This window comes from Mus caroli, unplaced genomic scaffold, assembly GCF_978045245.1.
Source record: "Mus caroli unplaced genomic scaffold, Mus_caroli_1 scaffold_18, whole genome shotgun sequence".
NCBI classification, from domain to species: domain Eukaryota; kingdom Metazoa; phylum Chordata; class Mammalia; order Rodentia; family Muridae; genus Mus; species Mus caroli.
The window spans coordinates 44,560,309-44,587,548 of NW_028227273.1; the positions used below are offsets into that span (position 1 = coordinate 44,560,309).

Sequence of the window (27,240 nt, forward strand, 5' to 3'; positions counted from 1 at the left end):
AGTGGAGGGGGGAGTTTTGTTTTAATACTAATCCCACGGTGCTCACAATTCACCAGAGCCTCTCCCAACCACCAGGAGCCTGGAAGATCACTTGCCATGGGCCAGAAGGAGCTAACCAGAAACATGATGGCTATGGTGCTGCCTTGTAACAGGATTCTGAGCTAGTCCATCAAGGCTCTTCCAGGGGCAGAGATGTGAGCAACTCTCTTACCCTGGGGCCTGCTGGCTGCTGTGCAGAGAGATCACAACTTATTCTCCACTTAAAGCCTTTGGCTATCATATGTTAAAGGAAGACCGTGACAGCTCATCCTTATTTTACCTTGACTAGACTCAAAGCACCCAGGAGACACACCTCAGGATGTTCCTAAAGAGGTTTGACAGAGGAGGGAAGACCCAGCCCATTGGACTGGCATCCTGGAATGAATAAAAGAAGGAAAAAAAGAGAAAACAAACTTGAGAATAAGCATTCTTCCCTTTCCACTTCCTGATTTAGGAAACAGTGTGGCTGTTCGCCTGGAGGTCCTGCCTCCAAAGCTGTCCTTGCCCACCGTGCCTTCCCTGCCATCGTGGGTGGTCTGTGTTCGCAGACTCTGAGCCAACACAAACTCTTCCTTCCCTAAGAAGCGTTGGCCAGGCTGTGTTGGTTGGTTTTTTTGTCAACTTGACCCTAACCTAGGCACATCTGGTGTGGTATGAATGAGAACGACCTTTAGGCTTATATGTTTTAAGTACTTGGTCCCGATTTGGTGGAACTATTGGGAGAGCACTGGGAGGTGTGGCCTTGCCGGAGGAGGTGTGTCACTGAGGAGTGGGCTTTGAGATTTCAAAAGCCCCTGCTATTCACAGTTAGCTTTGCCTGCCTTTCAGCCACCATGAGACAGCAGGCTGAGCAAGCCTCGAGGAGCAAGACCAGAATCAGTGCTTTCCCCTTGAATCTTGCCTCAGCTCCCCTCTTCAGGTCCCCACCCCCCAATCTTGGGTCCCTTTCTAAATTTCCTTTCATGCCTGGTTGACTACACATGTCAGCAGAAATAAACTGTCTCTTTCCGGAGTTGCTTCTGGTCATCGTTTTTATCCCAGCAGCAGAAAGCCCAAGTCAGGTTTACAAAAGGAAGGCAAATGAAGCAGCAAAGGCTGGTTCTGGAGCAGCCCTTAGTCTCAGGATGCTCCCCAGGTGACTGCCATTGCTGCTGATGGGGGTTCACTGTCAGTGCCACTGGGGATGAACCCCTTGTGGCCTGCCTCTCTGCTACAGGTGCAGTGCTCCGCTGCGCAGATTCTTCCTAGGTTCCAAGAGCAGAGCAGCAGTCCAGAGAGCGCTCCGAAGGACTTGCCAGCAGGCTTTGAACTTTGAATCCTGCCTTCAGTGAGACCTGGTGCTACCCACAGCCCCTGTTTGACACACCCCTTTCCTGTCCTGCTTCCCCTTTCTCCTATGCAGGCTTTCATTGACTCATGTCAGACCTATGTGTGTGTGCATGTGTGCATGCGTGCGTGCGTGCGTGTGTGTGTGTGTGTGTGTGTGTGTGTGTATGCTCGCATTGCATGGCAAAGATAGTGATAGCACAGGGCTAGGTGTTAGACAGATCTCTGATAGGCAGACAAATGAGGAGAGCCACAGCTAGACAATAGTGATGAACCATTCGCCTGCTTCCTTATCCTCCTGACCAGAGACAAAGGCCTGGCAGCCTGAGACAAAGGCCACCTGAGCCTTTTCTCCCGCCAACACCGCTGCAGGTCTAGCCTCACAAGTTCAAGGCTAGGACCAGAACACATTTACTTGATGTTTGGGGCCTCAGTTTCCGTGTCTTTGTGCAAACTGGCCAATCCTAAATTAAGGAAGAAAGAGCCCCACAAAACACCCTTAAAACCCAGCCCCACACCCTGGGGAAGGCAGGGTGCTGCTGTGCTGCAGATCTTTCTGTGCCTCGCTGTGAGTTTCCTCACCCTTAATAGATGGTTTTCCATGCTGGTTGGTTGCTTCTGTCTGCTGCGTCTGAGATTTCCCCTGCTGCTGCTACCTTTTGTGCTCAGATTTTTCTTGCCTTTTAATTCTTTAACTGGCAGAGAAAACAAACTTGATCTAGACTGCTAGGCAGTAACAGTAGAAAGGAATGGAGGTAGGACCCTGGGCAATGGGTCTGTTTGATTTCCTAGTCTTTTCTACTTTTTAATTCTCTCTTTAGACCTTGACTTCAGAAACTCAAAAACTAAGATTTTGTTGTTGTTGTCCTTGTTCTTGTGCTAGCTCTTCCTTGTAAAAACCATGCTTTTTCTTTATGTCTAATAAATCTAGATAATGACAAAACATTTGCCCATTTCCTTATCCTCCTGACCAGAGACAAAGGTCTGGCAGCCAGACACAAAGACCCCCTGGGCTTTTTCTCTGGTGTTAAGAAAGTTCAGTGTGGACAAAAAGACAGTGGGGATGAAGAGGAGGTGAAAGGAAAAATCCTATCAGTTACTATGTAAAAATAATTTAACATCCATGTACTGTTATAGTTCAGTGTCAAATGTCTCTCACAGACTCATGCTTTTTGGTCTCCAGCTGATAGTAGTAATTTTTGAGGGGGGTTGGAGGGACTATGGAACTTCAGGGGTTGGGGCCTAGGGTAAGAAGTATGGTGTGGGGTACTTCTTGAAGTTTGTAAAGAGCCACTGCTTCAGAAGGAGTTGCTGTTTCCTGTCAGCCACAGATCTGAAAAAGTTCCCTTCACCATGGCTTCCCCCACCTCGACGGGCAGCCCTCCTTCCTGTGAGCTGCCACCTCAGACATTTCATCCCAGCGCTGAGAAAAGGAAACGGTACAGGTACCAGGGATGTTTCTCCATGCGTTCTCTATTTATATCTGGAGAACAGAAAGGGCATACATATGGGAATTCACTGTTCAACACATACACATACACATACACATACACATACACATACACATACACATACACATACACACACACACACACACACACACACACACACACACACATACACACACACACAAATCTCTAGCAATATAATACATTGACTTATATGAACCAACAAATATGTCTTACTAACAGACTAACCTTGAAGCAAGTGGATGCTTCTGACCCCATCTTTGGGATGTGGATGGTACTGGCAGAGCCAGGCAGTTCCTCAGGCCATATGAGGGAAACAAGGCCCAAAGAGCAGATTGTTTCCTGTTATTCCTGAGAGATTTAAGCCGGGCGTGGTGGCGCACGCCTTTAATCCCAGCACTCGGGAGGCAGAGGCAGGCGGATTTCTGAGTTCGAGGCCAGCCTGGTCTACAAAGTGAGTTCCAGGACAGCCAGAGCTACACAGAGAAACCCTGTCTCGAAAAAACCAAAAAAAAAAAAAAAAAAAAAAAAAAAAAAAAAAAAATCCTGAGAGATTTAGTCTCTAATGGCTCTTTTCTCTAGAGAGCAAATTCAGTCTCAGCCACAGGAGGGCCCCTGTCCCCTGAACTGCTCACACAGGCTAAGAATTCAGAATTAAAACGAGGAGGAGACTCAGAGCAGAATAGCAGTAATTTGTCTTTTGTAGTGTGTGTGTGTGTGTGTGTGTGTGTGTGTGTGGATTATTTGGCTCTAATCCAACATTTCCTCCAACTGGTCATGCCTGTGGATAGCTTTTTCAAAAATACTGGTTTGACTACTTCAGACAAAAATTGCTAGCTCGTCTAGGCAGATCAATACATACACAAAAATACAAGCTCCCTGCCCTCGCCCAGTTCACATCCTTATATCCCAAGACAGACTCAGAAGCTTGTCATACTGTGCAGTGTACCAGTGTGACCAGGAGAAATCAATTTGCCATAGGTACTTCATGACAGGGAACAAGGGACAGGGACTGCTCAGAAACCATGGCCCTGGGGCCTCTACCACTTTGTCTGTGGCAGCAACCACAGCCATCATGCATAGAGCCACCTCCCCATAACCATGGGATATGGAACAAGTACCTGCCAAAGGTGACCTCACTATGGCTGCAAAGCTACCTCCAGCAATCACTGTAAGGATGACTTATGTGTCATAGATGACTTATCTCTCTCATCAGCCCAAATGCCATTCACAGGGTGGGCATAAGCTCTGGGTTTCCTGGTCTTATGAATTATCAGTCAAGGTACCCGTCCTTTGTGTCCCATGCTTTTGTCGTGCGTACCTTCTGTCCCAAGTTGTTACTTCTGTCTGCAGAAGTGGAGTTAGCCAGAGCTGAGTTAGGAGCAGGGTGGCTCTAACTTGGGTGGACTTGTGGTTTTGGGGATTGTGTGTGAAAAGGTGGGCAGAATAGCAGGCTGTCTCTCCTTCTCCACCATAGCTAAGGACAGCAACATTGCTCCAGCTGCTGGTACTGGTGCCTGGATTATCTCCAGAGGAGGGGGTCTATCCAGGCCAGGACAAAATTGCTCCAGGTAGGGCACTTCTTTCCCCTGAGCTCAGATGGGTTTATACACTTGTCTAGTCCGGGTAAACTTCCTACACTTGTCTAGGCCGGGTAAACTCCTCCTTCCCCCACAGGGTGTGAGGAGACCCAGCTTTCCCATTAGCTCAGACCTGTGTTTTATCAGCTTCCCACAGGCAGGATCCCTGTTCTGGGAGCATCTGTGACCTGTTGTGCAGTAATAGCTTGGTTTTCCTCGTGTTCAGCATCCTTCACAAGTACTTAGTGTGAAATCATAAGGGAAGGAAGTGTGAGCAGAAGAGAAACAGCACCATTACACAACCCCCCGAAGAGACCGCTGTGATAGAATTAAAAGCTGCCGCCCTAGGACATTCTAACAGACAACACTGTGAGGTTGCCAAGGTAACCCACCAGGATCCAGTTCCAGCATCTCTGGGGTTGAGGCTGGGTAGATGAGGTCAGTTAGAGGTAAGGCCCAGCTGCCCAGGGTTTGTCCCCTAACCAGCCGGCCCACAGCAGTCCAGGCTTTTTCCTATACAACATAAGTGACCCCAAGACTTGGCTACTTATCGAGTCTCACAAGCAAAAGAGACGGAGAAGATTCAGGATCATTGTTAAGGTAGTCCACACATACAATGATAGTTCATTGCGTACATGTCTATCAAATGCCATGTTCCAGAGAGGAAGCATGGCGGTGTATAGAAAGACAGGTCAAGAGTCCCAGAGGAAAAGCAAAACAAAACTTAAACATGGAAAAGCAGGTAGGAAAAAAATTCATCAATGACATTTAAATACACAGTGTTGGTACTAAGGACGGTAGTGAGTGGCAGAAAATGGAAAAATGTCAGCATACCTTATTAACCTCAAGGAAGTGATGTTTACAAAACAAAAAACCCCAAACCCCCCAAACACACCCTAAAATAAAACTACAAACACAAAATGTATAAGTGGAAACAATTTGCTTAAAAATAATGTGTCTCCTCTCTGTGTCTCTCCATGTTTGTCTCTCTCCCTCTGCCTCTGCCTCTCCCTCTCCTCCTCCTTGTCCCTCTCCTCTTCGATGCCCTGCCATTTCTTGTTGACCACTGGCTGGCACCATTAGGTGCTGTTTTCTCTCTGTAGTGACCATCAACGGTCCTGAACACTGGTGTAAGAGTCCTGATTTCCAGGTCTCAGCAGGATCTTTAGCGGAAAGGCACCCTCCCTCCCTTTGACTTCATAAATAAATGTTCAACACTGGGGTGCCCTGGACCCCTGTCCTGGCTTATCATTTCCAGATATGAACTAGGGATAGGGAAATGTGGAGAAAAGTGGGCGGAATGCCAGGATGGGGTGGGTAAATAGGCAGAGGGGTAAAAATGATAATTCCGGGGCAGAGTGATGGGGGGGGGGAGTAGGAGAGGGCTACAGGGAAGAAGATCCTTGAGTAGCTCTCACAAGAGGAGTCCCTGTAAACAGGCAGTGCTGCCTCCCCCCTCGCGCGCGCGTGCTTCTAGTACCAGAAGGACCTCATTAAAACACAGGGTCTAGATCAGCCAGCCCGCTGCCGCGTGTGGCTCCAATGCCTAAGGACCCTTCTTTGCCCAACCAGAACAGGGTAATCAATTAAATCTCAGCCCCTTATGGTAATGATGATAATAACGATAATCGCAGAATTATAGAACGCTTCCAAGCATTTTTCCATTTAATAAGACACAAGGAAGTGCTGGTTGGCCAATGAACAGGCCCAAAGTCACCCCCAGTCACAGGGAAGTAAGGACAGAAGGCAGCAATCCATCCTGACCATTTGTCTCTAGGGTTCCTGCTAGGCAATTCTGTTTTGTTTTACTGGCCTCAAGGAGACAGGATTTCACACTTTCACTATGGTAAAGCAGCCCTGTTCTAGGGAATAGCCTTATGGATTCTCATTGGGGAATCCATTTTGCTAGGCTAAGATGACCCAATTGCATCAAGATCTCAAACCTTTGGATACCTGGATAAAGTCGGGAAAGAGGCTGAGGCCAGTGGTACTATTTCTCTCCCCAAGCACTACTTCGGAGAGATAAACCTGGGAGCAGAAGCTGCCTGGGGACGTTCCCACCTGTGGAATGGGTCCAGAATGGATCTCTTTCTAGCTCTCCTCCCCGCCCTAGCCATCAATCAGCATGTTGATGGCTGTCGCCTGCCTTCCCAGTATTTTGGCTGGCACCTTGGTGCTCTCCTAAGCGGGTCCCAAAACCTAAGCCTGGGAAAGAGAGGTGGGGTTAGGGGGAGGGGGAGGGAGAGGGAGAGCCCGGTTGCGCGGCGCTGGCGGCGCACGGGGCGGACGGGTCTCTCGTGCGGGGCTGCCAGGGGCCGCTCGGCTTCCCCCAAGAAGATGCAGCACAGCATATTTTGCACATGAGTTCAGAGGAAGAGGAAGTGTAGCGGGCGGACGCGCGGCGGAGGCGGCGGCGGCGGCGCGGGGTGGAGTGGGGGCGGCGGGGCTGGAATCAGAGCGCGCAGGGCGCAGGGCGCAGCGAGCGGGAGCGCGGCGGCCACTGGCTCTGGGGAGGTACCTGTGCGGCCAGCGCCGGAGGGACAGACGACACGCGTGCGGCCGCGCCCCGCGCTCTGCCCCCACCCCCGGGGTCGCGTCGTCCGCGCGCCGCCCTGCTCTGCATGGCACAAACTTTCATCCCGGGACACAGCACGCTGTCTCCGCCCGCGCCACGGTCACCGCTGCTGGTCCCCTAAGGTAGGTGGGCGTGCGGCGGGCCGGCGAGGTGGCGCGCAGAGGCCTGAGTCGCTGGCTCTGCTGGCCCGGGATCCCAGTGAGCAGGCGACAGCTCCTCGTGGCATCTCGGGGCTCCGGAGCTGTTAGGCTAGCCCCCTGGTGCAGGTCGCGTGGGGATGGGGACAGATCGATGGGATGCCAGATTCTGGGCCAACTTTTTTTCCCCCCCGGATGAAGAGGGGGGGAAAAAAAGCAAAACAAACAAGCGAGAGAGCGTTGGGGTGAGAGGTCGCCTGCTGGGGGTCCTGAGCTTCGCAGGCGGAGGTCTGCTAGAAGGACGCGGAGGGGAGCTTGGAGGCTACAGGTGGGTCAGGACCTGCGGCCTTAGTGGGTACCGGGCCGGGAGCAGATGGGAGTTGCCACCACCCACGTGCACCCGGAGACCTGGGCTCGACCCAGGGTAGAGGTGTGCGACTCTTGAGAGCAGGCGGGCGGGTACTCGGTGGAAATCCTGAGAGCTAAATCCCAGGCACCAGAAATGGGGCTTTTCTCCTCTGAAAGGGGATTTTTTTTTTTCTTGCCTTGTTGTAACATACTTTTCTAGGCATGGGGCACGCCAGGATGGGCATGGGGTCTGGGCGAGGAGGAGGGAGTGTGTATTTAAAGAAGCTTGACTGTCAGGCGAGTGCGCCAGGTCTACTCCGCTCTGGCATTGCTGTCTTTGGAGGCCAGAATCGCGCAGAGGGCAGGGTTAGCCCCGCGCGTGCTCCCTGATGCCTGTTGGCTGCTGGCTCTCAGCTGCCCCCTGTGGGTGGTGGGTGGTGTGAGTGAGTTTGTTTAGGGGCTTACAAACAAAAACTATTTTTTTTTTAAAAGAATCTGGCACAGATCTTTGTATATGAGTGGCTGCCTAGCTGCCCAGCAACAGACCCTCTTGTTCATACAGCTGTTTTCAGAAGGGGCGCGCGGGGGGTGGGGGGTGGGGTTAAGGTCAGAACAGGTGTCTCACAAAGGCTACTATGGAGTGTCATCTCAGGATAAGCCTTTTCCAGGAAGGAAGCCCGGGGTGTAATGTGAGTGGCCTACAAGCCCATGGGTAGGGCCATTGAACTCAGCATACCCGTGGCTGCCAGGATTCCTAATTTGTACCTTCTGACCAGCTGGATTCTGAGGATGTTCAAGTGACACCAGATGTCACCAGCCACCCACCCTCAGGGGTTAAACAACAAGCTGTGTGGTGCTAAGCTCTGACTTCAGTTAAGCAGTGTTACCCTAGAGTGAGCTTGCAGACTCTTCTCCCTTCTGTAGAGGTTTCATAAGGTCTGAGCAATTCCAGCCTCAAGCTGGGGGAGCCTCCCTGTGCTTCCACTTGTGGCGTAGGACACTGTGTCTTTTTGTCCCGTCCCCCCCTTCCCCCATCGTGGACAAGGGACAAATGAGGCAGATTGTGTAGTTAGCTAATCGATTTGGTGCAGGAATAAATTGGGGCTACTAGTCAGTGATTTTTTTTTCTCCCTCTGGAACAGGATTTTTTGGGCTTGATTTCAGTGACTGCTTTGTATGTGGGGAAGCGGGATGAGTGGTGGGAATTCCTTTAAAGTTCCTAGAGTCCCTCCAGGCTTCACTTATGTCAGAGCTGGAGCTGGGTGGTCCCATGGCTGGGTGGCCATGGCTGCCTTATCAAATGTGAACTTGGTAGGCTAAGAAAGGGGTACTCCCATATTTCTATACCACTTTCGATTTTTGTTGTTGTTGTTGTTGTTGAGACAAGGTTTCCCTGTGTAGCCCTGACTGGTCTGGATCTACCACTATGTAGACCAGGTTAGCCTCCAACTTGCATTGATTCTTCCTTCCAAGCACTGAGATTATATGTACCACCACACCTAGCCCCCATTAAAAAAAAACAAAACTAAACATTATATAGTAAAGTTGTAACAGAGACCATACAAATACCTAGGAGGGCACAGTGGCATACGCCTGTAATCTCAGAATCCAGAAAGTGGAGGAGGCTGGAGAAAATTGAGTTAGAGGCTAGCCTAGGCTATAAAAACAAAGACCCACCATACCTAGATTTTCTAACATTTCGCTGGATTGACTTTAGTGCACACCTAGGCACCATCCATCGCTCCAGTGTGCTGCTTTATGCATTTTAAAATAAGCTACAGTCTTCAGTACAGGGTTACTTTATGTGTCTCAACTCACATGTTCAATGTGTGTTCAGTAACACACACATAACAGTGGAGTAGTCTGTATATTGTTTTGACATATGTATGCACTGTGCAACCCGATTTTTATCAAGACAGATAATACACCATCAACCTGGGTTTCTTCATGGCCCCTACCTTCCCGGTGGCAACCACTGCTCTGTCTTACTATAGGTTTGTTTAGTCTGTGATTTAAACATCATATACATGGAGTTCTGTATAAGGTTCAGTAGCTCCGTTTTGTTAGGTTTGTTATGTCTGAGTTATGTTCATGTGATGTGTGCATGCCACAGTTGGTTAGTATATCCCCCGGTTCCTGGGTACATGCATTATATCCAGTTTTTATTGTTGTTGTTGTTGTTAGTTGTTGGTTCTTGTGAAAAAACACTGCTATGAATATTTGTGCATTTGTACACATATTCCTGGGGACATCTTTCCCATTCTCCTGGATAAACACCCACATCACAGAGGAGGTGTGTATAGTGGACAGAGGAAATTGTGAGGCCTTTTTCTAGTGTGGTGGTTCCATTCAACATTCCTGGAAAGCGTACACACGTGCTGGAGATGAACTCACAACCCAGCTTTCCTCTCTCTTAACCGGGATGGTTGCTTACATTACTGTTTCCTGGGGCTGCGAGACAGTGTTCTCCGGGCCTAGCTGGGACACTAATGGGCATGTTTTCATACGTAGAGGGGACTCCAAGAAGCAGTCCCTGACTGCTACTATGTGCTTATTTTTTATTGGTGTGTGTGTATGTGTGTGTGTGCATGTTCATATACAGATGTGTATGTTAGAGGGAGGTTAGAGGGTAACTTTGGGGGTCTCTACTCACCTTCTCCCTTATCTGAGGCAAAAAAACCTCTTGTTCACAGCTGCATCGGTCAGCCGGTCCTTAAGCTTCTGAGAATCCCCTGCCTCTAGCTCCTGTCTTACCCTAAAAGTGCCGTGTCCAGCTTAGGTAGGTCCTGGAGATTCGAACTCGGATCCCCACAGTTGCCCACTCAGCACTACTCACTGAGCCTCCTCCTCAGCCCTTAAGTCGATTTAGACTTAAATGACTGCAGAGGATAAGATGAATGCTGCATCTTTATAGATCGACATAGAAGGGATGTCTGTAGGGGAATAGACGTGAGATTGTGAACAATCTCCACTGAGTGCTTTCTATAAAAAGAAAAACACAAAGCAAAACAAACAAACAAATAAACAAGCCCAACCCCCAAGTTTCACAGAATCTCCCTGAACTTCTGCCTAGAAATTCCTGAGGGGATTCTGGGCCAATGGGTGTGCTGATATGAAATACCCTGTGCTTGGTGGCAATACCCTTTGGATGTCACCGTTGTGGACAGCCACCTGCATTTCCTCTGGGAGGCAGGCAGAGTTGGGGTGCATAAGCATAGAGCAATTTCGCTGAGAGTGTGATTTGCCCTTTTTGTGAGAAATAGAGTCCTGCATTACCCATCTTATTACTGAGAAAAGTCGCGTGGCCTCTCAGAGGCCCTTCCCACTGTAGTCCCTCTCTGTGGGAACTGGAGCAGGGCTTGACATAGGGTGATCCGGGAGACAGGAACTGTGAAACAGACAGTGAAATGTTTCCATGGCCTTCACGGTGTCTCAGTACTGACCACGTTTCTCAGGGGACAGATGACCCATGTTCAGTCTCGAGATATTGGAGAAGGTCAGGGGGCTCTGCCATGTATAGTAAATATGTGTGACAGAGGTCACGAGGAAGGGACACAGCGGACATCTACTAGAGAACTGAGCTGCCCATCTTGACAGTGGATGATGAGAGATCAAGGTCCTATGATGTCACATTCACAACTGTCTGTCAGTCGGTGGTTCTCCTAGGGTGCGGGATGGATATGGTATATTTGGACCTAGAACAACTTCAGTATTGTAGAACCATCCTATTCCATGACAGATTTTGCCATTGTTATTAGCAAAATGTTAGGTGTTAGGCTAGTTGCTAGTGGCTGCTCAGCACTTTATGCGTGCCCTGCCATCTGAGTCCTCTTCAGGACGAGTGACAGCGGTGAAGCTCAGTAGGCCCTGGGTTTACTTTCCAGTGTTCCCAAAACATTGAAGGAAGAGACTGTGGCGCTCAAGTTTAGCAAATGCAGAATGATCTGGAAGTTGACAGTATGCAAAGACACAACAGTGTAATAGAAATGTCACTGGGGCCGTCAGAATGAAATGACAGGAAATGGCACACCAGAGTCACTTCCTCCAGTGTTTTATGTACTTTTGTCTTACAGGCCTAGAGTGCCGCACCGTTGGGACTTGTAGAGAAGTACTGACTGTGATGCTTGGCCCGGTGACACATGACCTGTAATCTTGGCACTTAGGAGCTGTAGATAGGACAGTGCAGAGTTCAAGGCTAGCCTGAGCTAAAAAGGAGCCCCCAACTCAAAAACCAAATCAAGGGCCAGCGAGATGGCCCAGCAGGTAAAGGTGCTTGTCTCAAAAACCTGATGACTTGAGTTTAGTTCCCAGAGCCGTTATTTTTGTTTTGTTGCTGGTTTTTGTTTGTTTGTTTTTGAGACAGAGTTTCTCTGTGTAGCTCTGACTGTCCTGGAACTGCTCTAGAGACCACACTGGCCTTGACCTCGAAGCTCCGCCTGCCTCTTCCTCCTGAGTGAGGGAGTTAAAGGTGTGTGGCTCCACATCTGACTGAATACCTTTTGTTTTGAAGAAGTGAAGTAAGGATCAATTTGGGTTGTGATTTTATCGAATGGGTGGAATCCAGTAGCCACTCGCCACACGTGGCTGTCACACGTGTGTCTAAATGAGTCAAAGTCCAGTGAAAGCAGGCTGCACTTCTTCAGGAGAGCTAGCTACGGTTCAAGTGTCCAGAGACAAGTGTGGCCACTGGAGCCATGTCTGCCACTCTGTGAGCTCTGTGAGACAGTCAATCTGAGGGCAGAATGGGACAGTCGCTCTCTGCTGTGCAGATTTCCTTGGCCTTCAGATGAGACGAGGTGGCAGAGAGTTGGTACCAAGGACTTGGGCTCATTCTTTGACAGGGATGTGTTTTGGCAGGCGTTTCTTTTATGTTTACCCTTCCGAGGATTTGGGGAGGGGGTTGTTTTTCGTGATAACTCTTCTCCCATTCACATCCATTTCTGACATAGATTCCAGTTTCTCTTGTCTCCTGGGCCCCGAAGGCGCTTTTCATTATTATCGTTGCATATTTTATCAAGACATATTTTCTTGAAGGATCAGTACGGCAGGCGGTTCAGAGTCCCCGCTTGAGTCCTGTTAATTCCTTATTCACCAAATAAGAATCTGGTCCAGCTTTTAAATATGCATTTGTGTGAATTACTCCCTACCTGGGCTGAATTCAGAGAGGGAAATCGCTCTCACTAGGCCAGAACCAAAGAGCTAGGAAATCAGGTCACTTCTTTAGGGATGGCCACCTGCCAGCGCTGAGGCAGAGACATCATCTGGGAGACTTAAAGGTTTGTTTGGGGACTCCAGTCCTAGGTGTTCATGGCCAGATTGAGACAAACTGAGCCTGTCACTGTGCGTGAAGCTGACTGGCCCATCTGCTTCATAATCCTGGATCAGAGATTTCCACACTTTTCAGTCAAGAGCTGATGACTTCCTCTGGCTCCTGCACATGAAATACCTCATTTTCCTGTCCTGCATCTCTTCAGAGTCAGCATGGTGTGTGTGTGTGGGGCTTTGTAGGGGGTGACCAGCTTCAGTTGTGTTGTTGTGTGTGCATGTGTGCATAAGCACCCTGCTTCCCACTTCACCTTGTGCTGGGGAGCCCTTTATACTTGGCAGACTAGCTTTCATAGTGTGTGGATTTGAGGGTGTTGTGATAGCTGCTATGCATGAAGCTGGGTATAAAGAGATTTGGTTCGTCACAGAATGGCTAATGGAATGTGTCAACTCCACGGATTTTCATATTTCAGAAATAGAAAGTGCAGGTTCATCCATTTAAATCCTTTCTCAAATTAGAAAGGGTTTGTGGTGCTGGGCAGTGGTGGCGCACACCTTTACTCCCAGCATGCAGGAGGCAGAGGATCTCTGAGTTTGAGGCCAGCCTGGTTTACAGAGTTCCAGGACAGCCAGGGATACACAGAGAAACCCTGTCTCAAAGGAGGGAGGGTCTCTCTCTCTCTCTCTCTTTCTCTCTCTCTCTCTCTCTCTCTCTCTCCCCCCCCCGTGTGTGTATGTGTGTGTGTGTGTGTGTGTGTGCATATATCTTTTGATGCTTTATAAGCACTCTTTCAGTGTAATATAGTAACCCACACCAGGTTCCATGAATCCTTATAATGGATAACAAACAATACTAATATTGTACTGAATGGTTAACACTTCTCTATCTATTTAATGGTATTAGGGATGGTAATGGGGCTTTGTGCATGAGAGGCAAGTGCTCTACCACTGAGCCATGTCCACAGTGTCCCCTGGGTAACGTTTATATTCTCATTCTGTACAGCTGAGGGATTTCAACCTGCGTTCAGCACAGCTCGACTCTCTTTTATATAGTTGTCACTGTAGACGTAGGTGTTCCGTTCGTCTCTCTTCACAGATTCCAGGGCTTCCTTGAAGTCACATCTCGGAAGTAGGGTCATCAGGATTTGACATAGGCACCCTGGCACATGTACCTGTGTCCCCAAACCCTGGGCTAGACTGTTAGGAAAGTGAACTTGGGCTGTCGAGATGGCTCAGGGGTTAGAGGCATCTGTTAGTAAACCTGTATGACCTGAGTTTGATTCCCCAGGACCCGTATAGTGGTAAGAGAGAGCTGATTTCTGCAGTTATCCTTTGACCGCCACGTGCATACTGTGGCAATGCCACCTTCCAGTGAATAAAATGTAATAACAACAACAACAACAACAGTATTCATAGTAGTTGTAGTAGTAAGGTGAACTTTAGAGCCACAGGGCTCTATTTCAAAGGCCCCTTTCTGCCCTCTGTAGATTTCTCACTGTGGCTGAACCGCTACTAACTGCTCTCCTAGGGCTGGCCATGGAGGGATGAAGGCTTGCCAACTGCCTTTGAGGAGGCCACTGTCCTACAGGAGTGAGTGCCACCAAAGCTCCAGACTGGTGCACCTGCTGTTTTTTTTTTTTTTTTTTTGGACATTCCACAGCAGAAGCAGTTAACTCATTTCTGACTGCCTCATGCTCCTCTTGGGACTGGCTGCTCCCCACTTCTGCTTCAGCCCACTTGCCACCACAGGTCCCCTTGAGAACACACCCAGACTTTGGCTTTTGCTTTGCCTCCTCGGAGTCAGCTGTTCTCCCCCGTTGCTGACATCATAGTCAACTGACTTACATCTCCCAGCTTCGTTCCCCTGGGGGTGGGGGATCCTTCAGCCTAGACCAGGCTCACAGTTCGGTCTGACCTCATACACTGTGCCCAGCCTCCCACAGGCAGTGTCTGCTTCAAACCCCAACTCGATTACGATTTTACCGCTATGCCTGGGCCACCACTCCTTATCCTGGGGACCTCTCTGCCACCTCCTTTGTGGTGTGATTCGCAATGCCACCTCCTTCCTTCCCCTGTGATTGCTGTCTTCTTTTTCTACTTGACATATTTGAGGATTGGGTTTTTATCAGTTTTCTTTATAGATCTATTCTCCATTTCTGTGCTCTTTAAGGTACACTCCATGGGAGGAAGTGTCTGAACATTTCCTGGGGAGATGCAAGCAGCTACTCACTCCAGATAGGGCACCAATGACAGACCAAAGTACCATTCCACCTAAGGCTAGCTTTGTGAACTAATTATTCTATCTGGTTACCTACAGAGCAAGGGTAAGGGATTACCCTTAAAGATCCATGCCACTGGAGAGACTCACCCCAGCATGGATGACAGCTTCTCCACAGCTGCAGCAATAGAGACTGTGTTTCAGTTCATTGACATGGAGGTATAGTCTGTGACCCCCCCAGACCACACACAGTTGGGGCATAATTACAGACAGTTGAGACAGAAGTGTAGAAGGGGTGCCTAGAATCTCAGGGAAGGGATGATCTAATGACCCCCAACCCCTAACCCCATACTTCTGATAGTCCTCACCAGGTCCTGTCCCGAGAGTCATCTGCAAACAGTCGCAGCCACTCTGTACAAGATGGCCCTGGCTGTTGACTCAGAGGACAATAACCTACACAATATGTCCCCTTTTGTTTTATTTTGTCATGGCCAACATATTTCATCCACAGTGGTGCTCAGGATATTGGTTGGGGGAAAAGGCAGTCTCGCTGGCCTCGTAGTAAGGGTGGTGGCTTATTTTGTGTCCTTTTGGCTGGATGGTGGTACCTGATTTTTGTTCCAACACAAGTCTGGATCTTCCTGCAGGAGCTTTTCAATGTGATTGATGCTGAAATTGGCAGATTTCTGAGAACAGCAGGCTGCCCTTTATAGTGTGTGTGGGCTTCATTCATCAGTTGAAGACTTTAAGAGAAAATACTAGGTACTCCAAGCTGGAAGGAATTCTGCCTTTGGGCAGCCCTTGCTCTGAGACAGCAGTATCAGTATGCTAAGGGTCCAGGCCTGTAATCCTTAGAAGGCTAAGGCAGGATGATCACATGTTCAGGACCAGCCTAGGCTATTCATGAGTTCAGGCTCAACCTGGGCACTCTGGAAGGCTGTCCTCTGAGTATAAGAACTATTACAATCTTAATCTGAGCAGCTCAGTTCTCTATAAGAAACTGATTGAAGACACTCACAAGACTGGGCCCGTTGGCGTCCTTTTATTAGGGGATGTCCTCACTAAACCTTTGCTGGAGATTCAAACCACCTCCTCTGGTACCTCCTTCCCCATTTTTAGCTGCATGTCATTCGGCCCATGACTGTGTGTGGTCTCTAGATGTGCTAAAATCTACAGAGTGTGGGAGGTTAAGTGGTCAGGGATTCCACCCCTGGCGATAGGGGATTCTTCAGAATTGCAGCTGTTTGGAGGTCACCTGTGCTCCCTTAAGGAGGCCCAGTACACTCATTGCTTCACTGAGCTGGGTGTGGGTGAGTTACTGCCGTGCCTGGGAACAGCAGAGGCTTATATTGCTCTAGGAAAAGTCCATGAAGCACCAGATAGCTCAGTGGGACCCCATTTCAGAGTAAAAGGTAGAATGTGGGCTGGGGAATGTATTGATGAGAGGTTGTGCTGGGATGGAGGACCTCAACAGTAGCTCTTTGGGGCCTCTGAGTTTATCCTGGGATGTTTGGGCTTGTAAGCCAATGAGTCAGCCCTTAAAATGAATCAATCTACCCACCTCCAAATCTCATGTCCTACCAGTTTTCTTTTGAGAATGCTGGGTATATTTGAAGGTTCCAGTGGAAGGGAAAGAAGAAGGACTTCCAAGTGGTGCTTCTGTGGACAAAGGGTTTGGAGTGGGAGGTCTCTGGGTATGTATACCAGCAAGCAATGGCTTGGCCTTATATAAATGGAGGTCATGGTCCACAATGAGAGATGGGGCTAGAGAAGGGGAAGGCAGCCGGGCCTCTAGGCTGGATATGATCACTCTCTGAGTTGCCTCTCTGGTACTGGAGCGCCAGTCTCCAAAGGCTGGTAATGGAAGTCAAATGGTGAGAAGAAGGCCAATTCCTGGAAGGTTTTGACTGTCTGTGGCATGGCAGGTGGGCTTGGCTAGTGAGTCCAGGAGTTGAAGCATCTTCTAGCTTTTGGCCGCTGGACCAGATGTGTTTGAGCATGGTACAAGACAGATGTTCCCTGTGGGGTTAAGCTTGGCTGCTCCCAGGCAATGGAGCTACGGCAGATGTAAAGAAAGAGCAAGCCTTTGAGGCAAGCTGTCTGCTTCTCCTTGGAACGCATTCTACAGTGGTACGAAAGTGCCAGGTCACAGAATGCCTTCTGGAGTCAGAGACAGCTGTCTGGGGAGTTGTGTGGGGAGGGGAGATTTTATCAAGCAGATTCGTTTATGGCAAGAAGGGGCAGGGTTGCTAAGAAAGAGATGGTGGTGTGAATGTTTATTTTTGATGACATGCAACAATACTGTATTTTGGAATCCTGGATTTTATGCCACAGCAACAGTGAGGTTACTGTGGGAGGGAAAAGGATATTTTGTCATTTTAAAGGGAACCCAGCAATATCTAAGAGAAACCCTTCCTGGATTGACATCACGTAACATTGAACTTTGGGGTGGTTGCTAAGGAAATGACTGTGGAACAGAACATTATTAAGGTGGTGGCCTCCAGTGTGACTTTGACTGAAGATTGGGAAGCTGAGTGGCCCCTGGCTTCTAGGAAGGAGGCCGTAAATAAATAGCATCCCTTGGGAAGGGGCAGATTTCTTTCCTTCATATATATTCATTCCAACAAGTATACTACATTCCCAAAGGCTCTAGTTACTAGGTTAGGCACATTAAGTTGTTTGAGTTTCTAGCAGTTAACAAATGATACTGTTAGGAATTTGTGTAGCCTAGGGCTGCCCCTGGAAGCATACAGAAACACTAAGGACACCTCCTCCAGCCTGTGCTAAGCAAAGTGGAATTCCTGCTGTTGGCGGCTGTGGGTATCACATGTAGGGTGAAAGTCAAGGCAGGGGCCACAGGACAGAGAGATGATAAACTCATAGGAGCTGAACTCCACGTGTTATCTTTCTGCAAAACAGTTAAATGTGAGAAACAAACAGGGTGGAAGGTCTGCCCTTGTTGAACCCAAGTAGGGGCACTGGGGTGCCACCTATAACCTTCATATGTCTTGAGCAGTATATAATTAGGATAATTTGAGGAGAATAAAATAGGAGGAACAATTTCTGGATAGGGGTGTGAGCGCATATGGGCAGATGGCAAAAGAACCTAGAAAGGGTGTCTGAGGCAGAAACTGGTTCCAGAGATCAGAAGTGGAGATCAAGAGCTGTGCTCCTGACTGCTTCTCTTGCCTAGGTTCAGGGCTTAGCAGAGATCTGGAGTTCCTGGGTCTCATTATTTGGGAATTAGAGTGAGTTGGAAGGTTGGGGAGGACTCAGTTTCCCCCCACAGTGTCTGTTTCTAACCTGGATGCTAAGTCGACAGCTTACCCTTGTAGCCCATTGGAAGCTGTAGCAATAACAGCAAGTGCATGGTGAGGCTGGGTTGTGGAACCTTGGTTTCTTCTTGCTCTCCAATCATTCATACTGAGCAGGGCCAGATACCATACTGTAAAGATACACCCTTGGCCCTGTAGCATGTCCCCATGGCAGGGAACTGAGACCCTTCCTCCCTATGTCAAACATCAGCTCAGCATCACATAGAGGGATGGTCTCTTTCACCCTACAGTCACTTTTGCCTGCCAACATCTATTTTGTTGTTTTTCTTGGAGTGCTGGAGATAGAGCAACCCTCATCCCAGGATGGTAGGTGATACATTGGGATGCATTTGAATAGTAATCTCTCTCTCTCTCTCTCTCTCTCTCTCTCTCTGTGTGTGTGTGTGTGTGTTTTAAATAGGAACACCATGGAATTAGGTCCTTTTTGTTTTGTATCCAGTTGCTCTCGAACCTTGGCAGCTCTGGTGCACCACTCTATGGCCTGTCACACAGGAGCAGGGCTTCCTGCATCCACCATCTAGGAATATGTAGGCTTATTTAGAAAAAAAAAAAAAAAAAAAACCTTCTTTAATATGGATCTTAAACGCTTCAGTCTCCCTTCTAGCCCACCTACCAGAAATAGGTGAAAAGAAAAGTTAATAGGAAACAGGGGTTGTGGACCTGTTTAGAAATAGTTCTTTGGGGTGGCTTCTATCTTCATTGTCAGGATATCAGTGGTCTAATCCAAAGCATCAAACACAAATCGGTGGTGGCAGTTCCAATACCGTAAGGTAAGATACCAATACCGTAAGGCTGAACCGACATGAGTTTGCTGAATCAGCAGGAGTCTGAGGAAGCCACAGGAAGCAGCCCAAATACCATGAGAAGTTCTTTGGCACGTTTATCTCAATGAAGTCATGACAGGTGAAGATCAGTGAAGACCAGCAGAGTGTTGCAAGGCGAACCGATGCAAGGGAATCCTCTCACCGTCTGTGGGTTATATTTATACTCTTCCTAAACATCGCACCCCCTCTCAAGCATCCACTCCAGCGAAACATCGCATGCCCTTTCACAAGACAGCTTCTGGAAGAACGTCATGCGTCTGCTCCAGCAACACACTCTTTCACATGTCAGCTTCAGCAGTTTCCGGAAAAGCGTTCCGTGATACAACTGAGTTTCCGAAGAAACTAGAAATTTCCACTTCAGGAATGTGTAGCGTATTGTTCCTAAATCGAGCTTGAAAGGACAAACACTCACGATCTCACAGAACTCCATGAACAGAAAATCCAGAGGGACTGACTCAAGGTCTGCCCCGAGGTTGCAGTCAGGACATTAGGGGCAGGGGGCTAAAGTGTAGACCAGTGGTAGAACACTTCCTGGATTGCAGAGGGCCCAGCTTCCATCCTCAGCACCCCAAGGAAAAAAACAGTAAAATACAGGTTGGCCAGGCAGAAGTGATTTATGGTAAAGAAGACCATCTCTCTGTGTGATGATGCTGAGCTGATACTGTGGCTTCCAGTTCCCTGCCGTGGGAACATGCTACAGGGTCAAGGATGTGTCTTTACAGCATGGCATCTGGTTGTGCTCAGGGTGAATGACTTGAGAGCAAGGTGGAACCCAGGTTCCACAGCCCAGCCTCACAACTTGCTGTTATTTCTGCAGTACCCAGTGGCTAGTGGGGCAAGCTGTATGCCCCGTGAGAGGGGAGTCCAACACGGGAGGCACTGAGGGCTAGCTCGAGAACTGTCCTTATCATTTCCACTGGGAAGAAAAATGCATGCTCAATATAGAATACCTGGAACTTCACCCATGATGGAGACCCCCAGAGGAATGTTCTAGCAACACATGATCCAGGTAGAGAGAGAGAAAAATGGATCTTACACACAAATAAACGCGTGGTACCTCAGGCGCTGGTGCCATATAATCTTACTGTCACGATTGTTTTTGCCTTTGGCCTTGGATCATGAGTGCCCAAAATAGGTAAAGTTTCATCTTATTTACCCTCTTAGACTATTTGCCAGGCAACAACAGTTAACACCATTGGAATAGGTGACAGAGGTTTCAAGTTTTCATTGCTATTTCTTGGTTGAAAAGAGAGGTTTTCCTGTAAGGGTTTCTTAATTAGGATCCTTCTTTCTTACTTTGAGTGATTGAAGGATACCATGAACACTCAAGTCTCAGCAGCAGAGGCCCGCCATGGCCCTACCTCTGTCAGCCGTCACCAGAAATGAGCATTTGTTAAAGTTAGCTTTTCAAGTTGTCTTGGATTGGTGGCAACTTGGCAAGTGAGAACTGCTGTTTACCAAACCAGTTTGTATTTGGAGGTATAACTGGGTTGATTGCCCCATTGTTTAAGTCTGGGCACGAGCCGGAAAAGCGAACCTGAATGACAGCTTGCAGACGCTGTAGCTCGCAGAAGCCACAGCTGAAGGCCATCCTAGTTGAATGGGCACCAGTGTCTCCCAGGCATGTTGGAAAGCATATCCGAAACCAATCAGACATGCTTGTGAAGTAACAATCCCAACACTGAAAATAACAAGGGTCATTCAACCCCGTCCCTGCTCTGTATCATCTGGTTGTGGGGACATGTTCATGTTTTGGTTTCTCCAGCACCCTGTGTTCTGCACCACGCCTGTCTCTTTTTCACAGATGACTTCTGACTTCTAAAAAAAAAAAAAAGGGCAGGGCCTGCTCTCTCTAGTTCTGGGTGTGCTAATGACCAACCTAAAGCTAGCATGAAAGGTGTGTTGAGTTGGTGGAAGGTTGGACAGAGTTGGAACCTAAATTCCTTCCCTCAAGAGCCCATATCTCCTAGGCAGAGCTGGTCCATTGGCTACCACAGTAACCCTGATGCGGCCTTGGTCACAGAAGAGTTGACTGTAGAATGCCATCCTTTGAGGTCACTGGTGAAGCTCAACATTGCCCTGCAGTAAGGGGCAGAGAGCCTCATTTCTCCATAGAAAACTTCTAGCCCCTGTAGGGAACCAGATCACTTGGGGCTTGGGCTGTTTCCTCCATTCACCACAGGAGTGGGAAGAAGAGCCTCTCTCCCTCTCCCTCTCCCTCCCCCTCCCCCTCCCCCTCCCCCTCCCCCTCCCCCTCCCCCTCCCCCTCTCCCTCTCCCTCTCCTTTTCTTAGAAGTTCTCATGGGAAGTCTTGGCCCCTCTGCTAGGGAGATCTGTACACACGGTCACAGGGATGCCTTCTGAGACACAGAAAAGAAAGTAGACCCTTGAATGACTGTCTTATCAAAGTGGATGCAGTGGTTTGCTCGTATACTGAGCAAGGAGCGGTGACTTCCTGGGGTGACGGCAAGGATCTGGAAGGGGAAACCTTGGGGACACCTTGGGCCATAAAGCATAGAAGATTCCTCGGAAACAATTGATTTTTATCTGTGTAGCTTTGGTTCCCCGGTAACTGCTTTGTATTCTGGGCTGAGCTCATAGCAATCCTCCTGCCTCAGCCTCCCAAGTGCAGGTGTTCCACAGGCTGTGTCTTTTTTGGAAACAAGCCATAGCAGGAGAGTCAGCCAGGGTATAGCTAGCAGTGCTGCTCCTGAACATGGAGTGACAGTGCTACCTGGTGGTGAGGATGGCTGCTGGTCTCCCAGGGGTTGCTTTCTCCATCATACCTGTTGCGTTGTGTGAGCCGGCCTCCTAGCTGATGTAAGGCTTTGGCCAGCAACACAGCCTTCACCCACAGCCTGGCTCCAGGGGTGTCAGTCCTAGACAGATGAAAACTCACCTCACAGCGGGTCTCTCAATGCTTTTATAATCAACCCATCCTGGAAACATGGCAGCTTTCCAAGTGTGACCTGTGACTTCCGATCTCAGGCCCTGGCTCGCAGGATAGCACCAGCCACCGTGCTGGCTGTACACACTGCCTGTGGTCTCAATCTGGAAAGCTTGGATGAGCTCTGGCGTTCCTTGGGCTCCTGGTGGATGGTGTGTGGATTCTAAGAGCAGGTGTTGTGAGGCTCCTAGTGTCTTAGCTGGGTCTGGGAGCTGGTACTCAGGCTCCAGGCCGGACAGTCACAGAACTGGGGCTCTGAGAGGCAACAGGCACACCACTGTCAATTTAAGGTGTGTCATCGGACTTGGGAGTCTGGCTTCCAGGAGATCTTGCCCTGAGGGAGATGGGTTTTAGGTGACCCTCCCTGCCCAGCCCCTCTGGTGTGTCCAGTCACAAGGAGTGTGCAAATATGGAGTCTTTCCCTAACATTCGTGCCCCTCCCCAGACTCTCCCCGTGACCCTTTGCTGTGCTCGAAGGTTGCTCTGTCACTTGAGGATTCTGGCATGAACACCTTTTGGTGCCTGGATAATTTACAAAGGTGGCTAAGCCACACTAGACCTTCCATCCCCTCCTCGAGAGTGAGGTTTTTCTGACCTGCTTGGGAGAGTAGGAGTAAGAGCGAGTAAAGCCTGCCTTGTTCCTGTTTTGACAGAGGTAGGAAATTTAGGAAAGATCCAGGAAGAGCAGAGTAGTGTCTGGGGGCAGGAGGGGCCCTCGATCCAGAGACAGTCGTTCCTCAAAAGCAGGTGCACACACTCCCAAGAAGTGAGCTACATAAGTTTGAGACTCCAAAGACCCAGTGTGCTGCTGGGCTGGACTCTGTCCTCTCTGCGTTTAAAGAGATGAATGATTTAGCTAGAGTCCTCTGACACCAATGTCCTTTTGGGGATATATCTGGGCAGAGAGTTAGCGGCATTGGGTTGAAACCTGAAAATCCAACTTGTGATTTGGATGTTTTTCTGATTTCGGCTTCTCGATACCTGGTTGTCCTGTATATTTAAATTAAGTAGAAAAATTATAGATGAAATTAAATCATACTAATAGTGGCTGCCAGGAATTTCATTCACTATCTTTCCCATGAAGATACATTTGTAGTTTTCTGGATAGTTCCAGAGCTGGGGAGGTGGCTAAGTCAGCGAAGTGCTTGCTGTTCAGATCCCTGATGCTCATTGGCCAGCCATTCTAGCCAATCATGGAGCTCCAGGTTCAGTGAGGGATCTTGTCTCAAAAAATAACAGGGAGGGTGATAGAGGGCACCTGTCACCTGACGGTAGCCTCCGGCCTCTGCGTGCACATGTGCACTGGCACTGGTGTGTCTATACTTGCATGCCCCAGTTCACTCAGACACACAGACACACACATACAGACACACACATAGACATACACACACAGACAGACACAGACACACACAGTGGCACACACACATAGACACATACAGATACACAGACACACACACATAGACATACACACACAGACAGACACAGACACACACAGTGGCACACACACATAGACACATACAGATACACAGACACACACACACATAGACATACACACACAGACAGACACAGACACACACAGTGGCACACACACATAGACACATACAGATACACAGACACACACACACACACACATAGACATACACACACAGACAGACACAGACACACACACACACATAGACATACACACACAGACAGACACACACACAGTGGCACACACATAGACACATACAGATACATAGACACACACACATAGACATACACACACAGACAGACACAGACACACACAGTGGCACACACACATAGACACATACAGACACACACACACACACACACGACAGCTCTGATAAACAAATTCAGAGCTTGGTGGAGAGCTTGAGGTGGCATAGGTGAGGCCCCACTTCACTTCCCGCCAGCTGGTCACTTTTCTTTGCTTGCCTTCTGTGTTCTCCTCCGCCTGTGCCTGTGGGTCCTGGGCTGTGCAGAACACACACCTGTGTCTGCGGTAGAGAGCCTTCCTTTTCCACGCTCTGCTGTGCACACAGTGCCTGATGACCACACCTGCTCTGAACGTCGCTTTTGCTTTTTACTCAGGAAGGCTTGGAGCCACTGGGTAGGCAATGCTGTGTCTTGCTTCATGTTGTAGGGATGTTGCACACGTTGTGTGCGTTTACAAAGAAACCTTTTATGTAGTTTTGAACTTTTAGTGAAAGCTAAGTAATGCAATTAAACAAACAGGTTGCTGACTGGACAAACCCAGCAGCCCACTTTGTGCCCCAGGATGGCTGGTTCTAGCTTGTGGCACTAGAGTGTGGCTTTTCTTTTGAGGAATTTTAATATGTGGTGGTGGTCATCATCATGTGTGTGTGTGTGTGTGTGTGTGTGTGTGTGTGTGTGTGGGTGTTCGTGTCATTGTTACCCCTACCTCCTTATCTGCTTCTTTGGGTTCAGTCACTGTGGTGGTTTGAATAAGAATGGCCAGCCGGGCGTGGTGGCGCACGCCTTTAATCCCAGCACTCGGGAGGCAGAGGCAGGTGGATTTCTGAGTTCGAAGCCAGCCTGGTCTACAAAGTGAGTGCCAGGACATCCAGGGCTACACAGAGAAACCCTGTCTCGAAAAACCAAAAAAAAAAAAAAAAAAAAAGAAAAAAAAAAAAAGAAAGAATGGCCTCCATTTGGCCCATGTGTTTGAATGCTGAGTCATCAGGAAGTGGAGCTGCTTGAGAAGGACTAGGGGGCGTGGCCTTGCTGGAGGAAGCTTGTCACTGGGGGAGGACTTTGAGGTTTCCAAAGTCCAAGCCAGGCCCACTGTTGCTCTCTCGTCCTACTGCCTACGGATCCAGATGTAGAGCTCTCAGCTACTTCTCCAGCAGCATGTCTGCCTGTATACCGCCACACTTCCCAGCATGACCATAATGGACTAAACCTCCGAATTGTAAGCAAGCCTCCCATCAAATGCTTCATTTTAAAGAGTTGCCGTGGTCGTGGTGTCTTTACAGCAAAAGAACACTGACTGGGACGGAGCCATGCTGTCCCGTGAACTCCTTAGTTTCTGAATCTCCGTGCATGAGTGTACTCCCATGTATAGAAGTGGCTCCAAGGTCACAGATCTGGAGAGAATCCACACAACCTTCCCACAGACTACCATTTGCCACGCCCCCAGACTATCTCACTAGCAGAATAAGCAGGAGAATTCCATTTGCTTTGGGTTGTACTGTTTTATTCATTTTGTTTTTTTTTTTTTTTTTCATTTTGAAGATGTAAAAGCACTCACTGGTGACATGGTTTGGCAGCATTTATTAATATAAGAGATATTGACTAGGAATATTTTATGCAAAATCTTGCTGTACTCTATTATAAAACAGACAGCTAAAGAATGAAATGGAGCCTGGAGAGATGGCTCAGCAGTGAAGAGCACTTTCTGCTCTTGCAGGGGACCCAGGTTGGTTTGGTTCTCAGCGTGCACATGGCAACTTACAACTGCTTGTAATCCTGTTTACAGAGAGTCTCACCCCCCTCTCTGGCCTCCACGGGCTCCAGCCATGCACACAGTGCACAGACATACATGTAAGCAAATACACACACACACACAATTTAAAGTAAGTACTTAAAGCAAACAAAAGAGTTACATCGAGTCTTGAACAGCTCTGTATGCTCACCAGCACTTGGCACCGACTCAGAATCCCTTATTCTTGGAGATCGAATCAGTTCAGATTTCAGAATCTTGAATTGGGGGATCTTAACATAGACTTCCCCAGTTGAGTTCCTCTTGTGAAATTCCAAAGTCCTAAATGCTCTGAGACCCACCACTTCCCCACATCATCTCTCAAAAGGTTTCAGGCTTTGAATATTCCAAGTAGGGTCCCTAACCCGTATAAGGGGCTGTTCTGTCTTTCTCCCTGTGACCCTTCTGCCATTTTCCTGGCGAGCAATACACTAGATGACTTCCTTGGTCATCTGTGTGTATCCACACTGTACCATGCTCGCTGGGGCTGTCTAAAGAAAGCTGCTGGGTATTTTCTCTTTTCCTGGCTGATCTGGGGGAGGGGGAGTGGATAAGGTCTGCAGAGCATAGTGGTGTGAGAAATGAGTCCTGTTAGCTGGAGAGAGAGAGAGAGAGAGAGAGAGAGAGAGAGAGAGAGAGAAGCATTTCCTCCCAGCTCTGCTTTGGTGAGCGTTGTAGCAACATAAGCTCTGTTCAGTGAGAGAGTCGGAGCTGGCTGGCCAGCACACTGTACAAGCATTCCACAGGTAGCTCACCCAGCCTCAGGATCTCTTCATACTCTGAATGTGCTGAGGAACAGATAGATTTCGTTGTCATCTGTGCTTCTCAGGGCCCTGGCTGTCTTTACATCTTTTTCTCTTGCTTGAGAAACCTCCTCGCCACACTTCTCTGCCTGTGCATCTAGGGGAGTCATGACCAGTTGGAATGTCACCCTCTTGGCTTTTTTTCCCCTACTGATGCAGCAGTGTGACCCTCAGTTGTGAAGGTGACTCACAGCGGTTAAGTAGGGGCTTAGGTCTAGCCTTCCCTCCCTTCCCCTCCCCCTCCCCTCCCCTCTCCTCTCTTCTCCTCCCCTCCCCTCTCCTCTCCTCCCCTCTCCTCTCCTCCCCTCTCCTCTCCTCCCCTCCCCTCCCCTCCCCTCCCCTCCCCTCCCCTCCTCACCACAGCTGGCATAGGACTTCATTCCTCAGAGGACAGGGCACGCTCTTTATAACTCACAAAGGCATTCTGGGCGAGTGGTGGCTTTGGCTTCTGACCTATGAGGCCAAGGATGACAGATGTCACAGCCTGCCCTTCCTTTTCTCCCTCATCCTTTATTCTTGCAGGGTCCCCAACATCTCCACATGCCCAAATCTGTATAGCAGAGCTCACCTCAGCTCCTCCAAGCTCCTGCCTTGTGCTGTGCTCACAGACTCCTTCCTTTCCCTCTGGGCTCAACTCTTAGAAACGGTCAGGAATGAAGGACATTTCTGGACTCTTTGTACTCCTGATTTGGGCTCACAGTGTCCTCCGTGTCACAGTGTACTGGTCCCAGCACTGAGAGCCTCAGGACCATTGCTTTCTGCTCCCCCCTTGCACACGGCAGCAGCTTGCTTTGCATGGCTCCTTCAGCAGCGACACACACATCAGCTGTTGTGTCTAAAGGATGACCGAGTAGTTTTCAAGTTATCAGTTC

General features: G+C 48.9%; 1 protein-coding gene across 1 annotated transcript in view; it reads left to right on the plus strand.

The window, feature by feature from the left end:
* The first annotated feature begins 6,831 nt into the window (after nucleotides 1–6,831).
* The window catches only part of Rftn1 (raftlin, lipid raft linker 1), a 193,737-nt gene continuing 173,328 nt past the window's right edge, over nucleotides 6,832–27,240 (plus strand). The window contains exon 1 of the mRNA XM_021149367.2: nucleotides 6,832–7,111. The gene's annotated coding sequence lies outside the window, so the exon portion shown is untranslated. The remainder of the gene's footprint in view (nucleotides 7,112–27,240) is intronic.